We start from the raw sequence: 10,627 nt of genomic DNA on the forward strand, positions 1-10,627 counted from the left end.
CACGTTATTTTCTAAACCTTACACTCTCGTGACCCGCGGGGCATAGGTCTTCTTTCTGAACCAGCTATAGTGCAGGGGAAATTGATTGTTAAACCAGCTTCATAACTCCCAGTCCACTAGCAGGGCTTTGATTTCTCGTAAGCTAGTGATGGCTCAGACGGGCCCGGCCCAACCCACCGCATCTTTCCTTTGGTCTCACGTGCTGGCAGGTTCTCTGTGTTGGCTCCAGGCAAAGGAGAGACAGGAAGGTGAAGAGGACGCAGGGGTCAGAGGCGCTGTCAGATGAAGGGAGGAGGCTCTGATTCCACCGGCACTTGCTTTGGATAATTTATCCTGCAATGGAAGGAGCCTTCGGGGCACCCAGGTATCCCAAGAAATTAGGAAGCGTCTTGGTCATGAGGACGCCCTTTAAACAGCTGAACTTGATGGCGAGCTAGGCCTCCCATCTGGCTGATCCGTGCACAGCGCTTCCTTTCTCCCTTCCTCCATTTATTTCATTCCTTCCTTCCTCCATTTGTTCACGCATCATTTATTGAATATGGGCCAAGCCCTGGAGTTGGCCAACAGCTGTACCAGCCTCTGAAAACTTCAGCCGCAGGTCAAATCACACAGTGGGAATCATGCCTCGGAAGCAAGATGTGGTCTTAACTCTGAGGGTAGGAAGACAAAGTCCTGCCGGAGCATTTAGAACGGTTCTGGGATAACAACGATTGACATTAATAATAGCAGCGAACTTTAATAATGCGATACCTAACCTAGGCCAGGCCCTGTCCTAAGCACTTTCTGTCACACATCTGATCTTCACAATGGTCCAGTGAAATGTGGGCACTGTTACCCATTTTACAGGTGAGAAAACCGAGAGAGAAATTAGGTAACTTGTCCGAGGTCACCAACTAGCAAATGGCCAAAGTTAGACCCAGGCCGCCCGTGCCACTGCTAGTGTATATACTGCCTTGACATTGGAGGGCGGGATGAGGCAAGTTTCTCCCTTCCAGGTGGGCGTTGGTCGTGCTTGGTGAGGAAGGGGGTGCTGCCTGTGGTCAGCGTTGTGGAAGGGCAGGAGTGGAGTTCGCCTGCGAAGGCTCCGGCAGACCTTGCCAAGGTAGATTAATCCCGCATCTGTGTTAGCTTTGGCCCGAGCCCACGGATTTGCAGCAGCTGTTGGGAAATAAAAACTCAGACCCCCAGTCAAGTGCAAGGCCCAGTCCTCAGAACAGGAGGCCGATTCCACGTCACCCCGCTGGCCGGGCTGCTCAGAAATGGCCAGGTTGCTTTTCCCTGCAGCGTCTGCGGGTGCTGACTAATCCCGCCCGCGCTCCCGATGAGCTGGGCTTTGTAGTTTGCATGTTCACAGCCCACCAGCTCCCCATCCCGGCCCTTTGGCCGTCTGCCTCATTGCTGTGTGGGTCACTGTGAAAGCCCTTCTGACCAGCATTCCTGGGACGATGGAGCTTCCACCACAAACTTGGGATCGCTAACCAGAACCAGCCGCCAGGCTGGGGAATCGGAACGTTTAAGTAACCCAATGGCCCATTTTGTCATCCTTTTTGATTTTTGCCAAGTTGAGCTAATATCGCCCCTCCTCCTCCTCCTCCTCCTCCTTCTTCTTCTTTTTAATTTCATCTTTGTTGCCTTGCTTTTGAATTCGGCGAACGAATAATTATAAACACTTAGATTTCTGTGCTTTCGGGTTTTTGCTGTTCAATTCCCGGGTCAGGGCACATACCCGGGTTGTGGGCTCCATCCTCAGAAGGCAGCGTGTAGGAGGCAGCCTGTTGATGATGATGTTTCTCTCTCATCAATGTTTCTATCTCTCTATCCCTCTCCCTTCCTCTCTCTCTCAAAATTAATAAAAACATATTTTTATAAAAAAAGTCATTTGGTCTTTCCCAACTGCAGCCCCAGTCAGTGTCACCCTCAGAGGGCTCCTTCGAGTTGCCCTCAGCCTTTTTGTCTCCTGAGTCCAATGGGATGTGAGCTCTTGCTTCATCCAGCCTCCTGGTTCAGAGGCTGGCCCAGCTCCTCCCCTCCCTGCACCCCACTCCACACACACACACACACACTGCTTTCCTAATGACTGGACTGCATTTCATGCGTCAGTCATCCAAGCCAGAAGGTGAAGAAATGAAGTAGGAATTCCTGTCAGAATCACACGTGGTGTCAGAGTTCTCTTAAGTAGAGAGAAAAGTAAAATCTATAGAGTCTGTTTTTTTAAAAAAAACAACCTCCAGATGCCCTTTTAAAATCTGGAAATCCAAACTGAGGGAGAGAGATAGAAGAAGAAGAAAAAGACAAGCAGACTACAAAAAATATGTATGTGTTGTGCTTATGGTGAAAAGACTACTTTTTGCAGGAGGAAATCTCCATTTTTGGAGCTTTAAGTACCGCCTACTAACTATATACAGTTGATGGATTAACTTTAAAATAGAGCTGACAGGAAAATGCTTTTTGAAAAGGATGCTGACAAGAAAAGAGGAAAATAAGCATAAATTTGATTCAGATATTAATAATGAGCCCCATGTGTATGGTGCTTTAGTTTTCAGAGCGTCTCCACACGCATCACCTCATTTAAAGCACACGCTCATCCTGGGATGTGGAGGTTACTGCGCCAGGTGAGAAGGCGTGACCCGCCCAAGGCTGGTGCCATGTCACCCACTGACATCTGATAAGATGTCAGGGCTAAGATGTGCACCCAAGGCCCCCTGAATTCTGTTTTCTTCCTACACTAACATGTTTCCTTCCAAGTAGGGACTTTAAGATCATGAGGAGGCACGTATGACTTTGATGAAATGCTCTAATATTGTGCCAAGGGAACATATAAACTCATTTCTTCGGACCCTTAAAAGCAAGTGCATTGAGCCCTAGCCGGTTTGGCTCAGTGGATAGAACATAGGCCCACGGACTGAAGGGTTCGATTCCGGTCAAGGGCATGTACCTCGGTTGCAGGCTCCATCCCTGGCCCTGAACAAGGTGCGTGCAGGAAGTAACCAATCGATGTGTCTCTCTCGCATGGACGTTTCTCTCTTTCTGTCTCTCCCCCTCCCTTCCACTCTCTCTAAAAATCAATGGGAAAATATCCTCAGGTGAAGAGTAACAACAAAAAAGGAAGTGCATTTAGTGCTCAGTCCTGGGTGGTTTTGATCTTCACTGTCCCAATGGCCAGGGGAGGTGGAGACTGCGGGAAGTCATCAGCTCTGAATGGCTTTAGAACAAAGCGGCACTAGAGTGAGACGTGGATCTCCCACTCTTCACTATTGCATCATCTTAGAGTTTAGGCAAATGCTGATTTTTATTAGAGGGATTTTCACGACAGGAACTAAGATGGGGTAATACCGTAGTTCTCCCAGTTGAATCATGGTCAAGCTGTGCACTAAAATGAACTTTTGAGACAAGGGGTCTTCAGGTAGGGTCTGTTCAGGGATGGGATCAGACAGGTTCACTACCAGGCTTCAAGGGATTCAGGAACTCTATGAAATCACACAGAAACTTTTCTGTGCATGTGCATTTTTCTCTGGGGGAAGGATCTATATCTTTTATCCTCAAAAGTGTCTGTGACCCCAAAATGGCTCTGAAACCACTCTTTTTTAAGAGGCCTTTTTAAAACCTTTAGAGGACCTGAGATGTCACGCACTTGAAAAGGCACAGAGGTGAATCTTGGCGACCATTTCTTCAAGCTCAAGCGTTCCTTCTTTTCAGTCAGGATAAGAAAGCCATCGTCAAAGCGGACCTGTAATTGACTTTTCTCACATAAAGCTCATTTTCTGGTCTGAGTATCAGAACTGACAAGATTGGAATGAGCATTCCTGTGCCTTCTGTGTTGTCTCAGAGCAGAGTGACTGTGGTGCTACAACCCGAGAAAGACCTTCCCATGCAAATCTACACGTCACTGGTGAATGACATAATTTCCTAAACAAATCACTATTGTATAAAATTAGACCATGATGTGTTAGTCTACGAAAGGATCAACTTTTCAGTGTCAGGTGTAATTCTAGAAGCCTAATTTTTTTTCTTCTTTTCGCTAAACCAATGGACCTTTACTTGGAAAGAAAAGATTCAACAACCGTGGGTAAAACAGAAGCCAAGACCTCTTGTCCTTCCCAGTGGAAGGGAAGATAGGGGTCATGGGTGGTACGGTCCCTTTCCTCTCCGAGGGGGATACTGGGAGACTTGGGGTGGAGCAGGGGGACATGTTACCGTCCTTCTGCCTACACGAGGGACCCAGAAAAAAAATGAATTCTTCTCTGTCTATTAGGGGAGAAATCTTACAAGGGTCTAGCCCAGTGGTCGGCAAACTCATTAGTCAACAGAGCCAAATATCAACAGTACAACGATTGAAATTTCTTTTGAGAGCCAAATTTTTTAAACTTAAACTATATAGGTAGGTACATTGTTATTAACTTAATTAGGGTACTCCTAAGGCTTAGGAAGAGCCACACTCAAGGGGCCAAAGAGCCGCATGTGGCTCTCGAGCCGCAGTTTGCCGACCACAGGGCTAGCCTAATGCCCTCAGGCTATCCCAAGCAGGCTGGCCTTCAGGGCCTCCTTTATGACTAATGCTGAGCGGCCAAGCATTTAGGGACTAGGTTGTGCAGGTACTAAAACCCACCATTTAAAAAAAAAAATTAGCCAAGAGCCAATCATATGCTTCCATTTCAAGTATAATATGGGTGCCTACGTTCAGACTGCTCTATTTAACCATGTTGTATCTGCCCTCTTCATATTTAAAGCTCACCGGCTGCCATTTACTTTCGGGAATAGTCTATCTACCCAAAAAAGAGGCTTGTTACAAGATGCCACTTGGTTGTAGGAGCCCCAAGTGCCAGGGAAGATAGGACTGTAGTGACCCCTTAATTCATGTGACCAGGGAAGAGTTCTTTTATGAAGGCAAGGATGGTTTGACCTTGGAGTGACTACTAATGAAATACACCACAGCCGGTCAAAAGAATAACCAAAAAGTAACCATCTATTCCTGATAAAACTTTCGGACAAAAAGTTATGGAAAGCTTTTTGTGTGTGTGATAAAATTGGCCATCTTAACCATTTTTTGTTGTTGGTAATCCTCATCCGGGGATATTTTTTCCATTGATTTTTAGAGTGGAAATGGGGGGGGGGAGATAGAGGAACATTGAGGTGAGAGAGACATATTGATTGGTTGGCTCCCACACAGTGTCTCGACCCGGGCGGGAATCCATCCTGCAACCAAGGTACATGCCCTTGACTGAACCTGGGACCCATTTGTCCTCAGGCCAATGCTGTAACCTTAACAGAGCAAAACTCAATAATATTTTTTATTGATTTCAGAGAGAAGAAGGGAGAGGGAGAGAGAGAAACATCAATGATGAGAGAGAATCGTTGATTGGCTGTCTCCTGCACGCCCCACATTGGGGATCGAGCCTGAAACGCAGGCACGTGCCCTGACCAGAAATCGAACCATGACCTCCTGGTTCACAGGTCGATGCTCAACCACTGAGCCACCACAGCTGAACCCATCTAAAATAAACCTTCTTTTTTTTTTTTAAATATATTTTATTGGTTCTTTACAGAGAGGAAGGGAGAGAGATAGAGAGTTAGAAACATCGATGAGAGAGAAACATCAATCAGCTGCCTCCTGCACATCTCCCACTGGGGATGTGCCCGCAACCCAGATACATGCCCTTGACCGGAATCGAACCTGGGACCCCTCAGTCCGCAGGCCGATGCTCCATCCACTGAGCCAAACCGGTTTTGGCTAAAATAAACCTTCTTTAAGTGTATAGTTCAGTGGTATTAAGTACATTCACATGGTTGTGTAACCATCTATCCCTGTAATTCTTTTCATCTTGTAAAACTGAAACTCTATACCTATTAAACAGTAATTCTTCATTCTTCCCATTACCCCAGCCCTGGCAGCCACCATTATAATTTCTATCTTTAGACTGCTCTGAGTACCTCACGTAAGTAGAATCCCGCAGTACCTATCTCTTTGTGACTGGCTTCTTTCCCTTAGCGTAATGTCCTCAAGGGGCATCCATGTGGTGGCATATTGCAAACTTTCCTTCCTTTTTAAGGCTGAATAATATTTAAGACTATTTTGTTTAACATGTTAAAGACTGTCTCAAACCAGTGGTTAATATTACATTTGAAGGTAAAATATTATAGATCTGTATCCAGATGTGGTCAGGATGCTTGCTGTTTAATATTGTTCGCAGCTCCAGCCAATATAGCTCGCTAAGAAAAGGAAATAAATGGTGTAACTGTTGAAAAAAAAAAGTTGTCTCTTATTTTAGCCAATAGGGTGCCTTTCTTTTCAGACTGCAAACCTATTTTGAAGTAAGAGTACATATATTTTAAAATTAGCTATTTTTACAACTCCATCTTTTCATTTGTGACCTAGATCCTATTCTTTTGCCTATTCAAGGACCTTTTTCTTGCATATTTTCTTTTCATCAATTTTTTACTCTCTCTTCTGGATTCTCCCCAGCAGCATATGTTATAGTATCTCCCACCTTTAAAATATCCTCCCTCTGACCTCATCTTACAAATATTCTCCCTCTGACCTCATTGTGTGTTTCTCCAGCTACAATCCCATTTCTCTGCTCCCTTTATAGCCAAACTCTTAAAGAGAATTGTCTATAGTCCAACTCAGTCCCTTATCTGCCATTTTCTTCTTTCTCTTTTTATAACCTTTCTTTTTAAAATTATTCTCCAGATATTTCACATGTTGGCAAGAGGACTAGAATTTGTTTGGGTCCAAGGCCCACTTTAGGCGTGTGTGCTAGGCAGAGCTGCACCCCATCCCCCCTCTTCACTCTAATCTGTCTTTCAGTTTCACCACTTCACTGACTCCTCCCTGGCCCTATTAAGGTCATATGTGACCTTAGTTGCCCATCGACTGGTCATTTCTCATTTTATTCAACATCTCAGCAGGATGTGGCACAGTAGCCTACTCCAAAACACTTTCTTCAGCTGCCTTTTGGGATACCAGAGTCTCCTCGTTTTCATCCTGTGACACTCGTCACTCCTTCTTAGTCTCCTGCATTGGTGGTCCCTGACTCTGTCCTGGGATCTCTTTTCTTCTGTGGCCATGGCCTCTCCTTGGATGACCTCATCCAGGCTTATGAACCCTAACAGAATCTAGGGACTGATGATCCCCGATTTATATTTCATGTCCTCCTTCCCCCACCAAGTCCAGATTTGTAAATCCAAATGGCTACTTGAAATCTCCATTTGCACATGTAATAGGCAACTCAAACTTGACCTGCCCAATCTTGATTTTTCCCTCTCAAAATTCGTCCTCCTCCATTGTTCCTCATCTACGTTCATCAGACCTTGACGCACTTTTGCTCAGTCCCCCAAACCACAATACATACTTGATCTTTTTCTTTCCATCATCCCTTGACATTCAATTTGTCAATCTACTCTATTGACTGTCTTCAAAATATATCATGTCCTCACTGTCTCTGCTGCTACAACCCAAGCCCTCGCCACTGCTCTCAACTTTAGCCTGAGCTGTTTTCAGTAGCCTCACCAGTTGGTATCTTGCCTTCCACTGTCTTCCTCTGCAGTGTGTTCCTTCACAAAAGCCAAAGTGACCTTTTAAAATGTAAATCAGGTCATACCACTCTCCTGCTAACCTATTATCCTGTATAATAAAAGCCTAATATGCTAAGTGTCTGGTCGGCCATTCAACCAATCAAAGTGTAGTATGCTAATGATATGCTAAGGCTGCTCAACCACTTGCTATGATGTGTACTGACCACCAGGGGGCATGACCAATCGCTATGACATGCACTGACCACCAGGGGGCAGACGCTCTGACTGGTAGGTGAGCTTACTGCTGGGGTCTGGCCGATTGGGACTGAGCGAGATGGGCCAGACACGCCCTGGAGCCCTCCTGAGGTCCCTCCCTGGCCCTGATCATGCACCGGTGGGGTCCCTTGGCCTGGCCTGCCCTCTCGCAATCCAGGACCCCTTGGGGGATGTCGGAGAGCTGGTTTCAGCCCAACGGCAGAACGACCAGTCGCTATGACATGCACTGACCACCAGGGGGCAGACGCTCAATGCAGGAGCTGCCCCCTGGTGGTTAGTGCGCTCCCACTGGGGGAGCGCCTGCTCAGCCAGCTGCCAGGCTCACAGCTGGCTCCCTGCGGGCCTAAGCCAGCAGCCGGACATCCCCTGAGGGCTCCCAAACTGCGAGAGGGTGCAGGCCGGCCTGAGGGATCCGCCCCCCCGCCTCCCGAGTTCACGAATTTTGTGTACGGGGCCTCTAGTACTTAGAATAAAATTCTATTATTTTTACCCATCTAAAGGGCTTTAAAGTCCTGGTCCACGATTGACCTTCTGACCTGCCCTCCCTGACTGTTTGGCTCCGTCCACTCCAGCCTGCCCTAGTCAGCCTCCTTGCCTCCACACAGCTTCCCTGGGCCGCAGCTGGCTTTCCTTGATGTGCACACGGCTTGCTCATTATTAGGGTCTTGTGCTCAACTGTCATTTCTTCAAAGATGACTTCCCAGATAACTCTAAGATATGTACCACTAGCCCCAGTCTGCTTTGTTTTTACCCTGCTTTGTTTAACTTCTATCAATTACCAGTGTCTGAAATTATTTTTCTATTCATATTCTTGTCTTTCCCACTCAAATGGAAGCTCTGCAAGGGCAGTGGCTTCCTATGCCTTGTTCTTTCTTGTATCCCTTGTGCTTAGAACAGAATTGGCACATAGTAGGTGCTCAGTTAATAACTGTTAAATAAAGTTCAGCACTTACCAGTTATAAAACATACTGCGGGGGTGAGGGGGCAGTCTGTTTACAACAGTGATGATAGATAGATAGATAGATAGATAGATAGATAGATAGATAATTATCAATAAGTAAAAAATAAGCAACAAACATGAGGTATCATTTTTTCCCTATTCAGTGGGAAAAACTAACGTTGGTGAGAGTGCTAGGACATGGGTACTGTCATTTGCCACTGGTGGAAATATAAAATTGTCTAAGCTTTCATAAGTGATGAGTCATGGATGATGTTTATCTCAACTTTCATGCATCATGAACTATGTCTCCCATTTTTTCCAATAATTACTCCCCCCCCCATAATTACTTTTTAAGCCAGAAAAATCCAATCATCTTAATCTTTCCCCCCCTCTTTAAAATAAAAATTTTGTGAAGTTGATCCCAGCAGCGGATGGCCTTGTTTTGCTGTTGCCTCTTAAGAATAGTCCATCTGACCCCTGTACCAGGCTTCCCTGGGATCATGCAATGCCTGTCATTGAGAACTGTGTGCAGAATCACTCTTGTTCTGCGGCCCTGGGCTGGCTTGGGGAGCCCATCGGACATGTGGGGCTGGGGAAAAACATGCAGGCGTGGCCCACCCAGTCTGGGGGGGGGGGGTCCCACCACCCTCCCCACCAAGACTCAGGTCTCCACAGACAGGGAAGCCTAACATTCCTGGGCAGATCCCCTGCCCCCCCAGCTCCCTCGCTGCCTGGGATTGAATTAAAAACAATAATAATCACAGCCACAGGTGCCTTTCTCTCTCCCGTATGCAGCTGAACCTCTGATGCCCGTTTCCTTAGACACGCTCGGCCCTGCTCTGCCCATGCCTGGTGGCCAGCCTCCTGCCTGGGCCCAGTCCTGGAAGGGAAGTTCGCAGCTGAATCCCCAACGGGCCATTCTTGTTTCCCCTGGTTTCTGTCTTTCCTGGAGGTTCATTGGTAGCTGGACATTTCACTTAATTCTGTTGCTTTCTGGGCTCGGCAGTTACGTTCCCGAGCACCCCGTGGCTCACCTGGACAGGTTCACCCAGACGGCTGAGAGCAAAGCCCGCACATACTTGGCTCCTGTATGTTGCATTCACATTTCCTCAGCCTCGTCCCACTTAGAATCTGGCCTTTGACAGTGTGCACAGTCAGCCTCAAGACCTGCCAACCATTGTGGATTGTTTACAGTGTCATCAAGAGTTAAGGGTTGAGCCTTAGCCGGTTGCTCAGTGGTTAGAGCGTCAGCCCTCGGACTGAAGGATCATGGGTTGGATTCCGTTCAAGGGCATGTACCTCGGTGTCAGGCTCAATCCCCGGCCCCGGTCAGGGCTCATGCAGGGAGCATCCAATCAATGTGTCTCTCTCACATCGATGTTTCTCTCTCTCTTAACTCTACTCCTCTCTTCCACTCTCTAAAAATCAATGGGGAAAACATATCCTCAGGTGAGGATTAACAAAGCAAACTAACTAACTAAAAAAAAGCTGAGGGTTGGGGCTGGCTCAGGATATTGCTTCCCTAGTGTTTGCTGGCTGAATGGCACACAGGTATAATGACTCTCCATGTCCAGGGACCTGGTGAAGCAGTGAGAGGGGCAGATTTTAACTACTTGTCTTCCGTTTCCTGTCCCTTCTCGTTGGGGTTCAGAACAGGGGAGCACCTGCCTGCTGAGAGGGTGGACAGGCACCAATAAAAAGCCTCCCTTTTTGCCTTAACCACTTGTTCTGGTTGTGTTCAAGAAGCATAATCCACCCTAGCCGGTTTGTCTCAGTGGATAGAGCGTCGGCCTGCAGACTGAAGGGTCTGGGGTTTGATTCTGGTCAAGATCACATACCTGGGTGCGGGGCTCGATAGGGGGCGTGCAGGAAGCAGCCAATCAATGATTCTCTCTCATC

This window comes from Myotis lucifugus, unplaced genomic scaffold (assembly GCF_000147115.1).
Source record: "Myotis lucifugus unplaced genomic scaffold, Myoluc2.0 scaffold_2323, whole genome shotgun sequence".
NCBI classification, from domain to species: Eukaryota; Metazoa; Chordata; class Mammalia; order Chiroptera; family Vespertilionidae; genus Myotis; species Myotis lucifugus.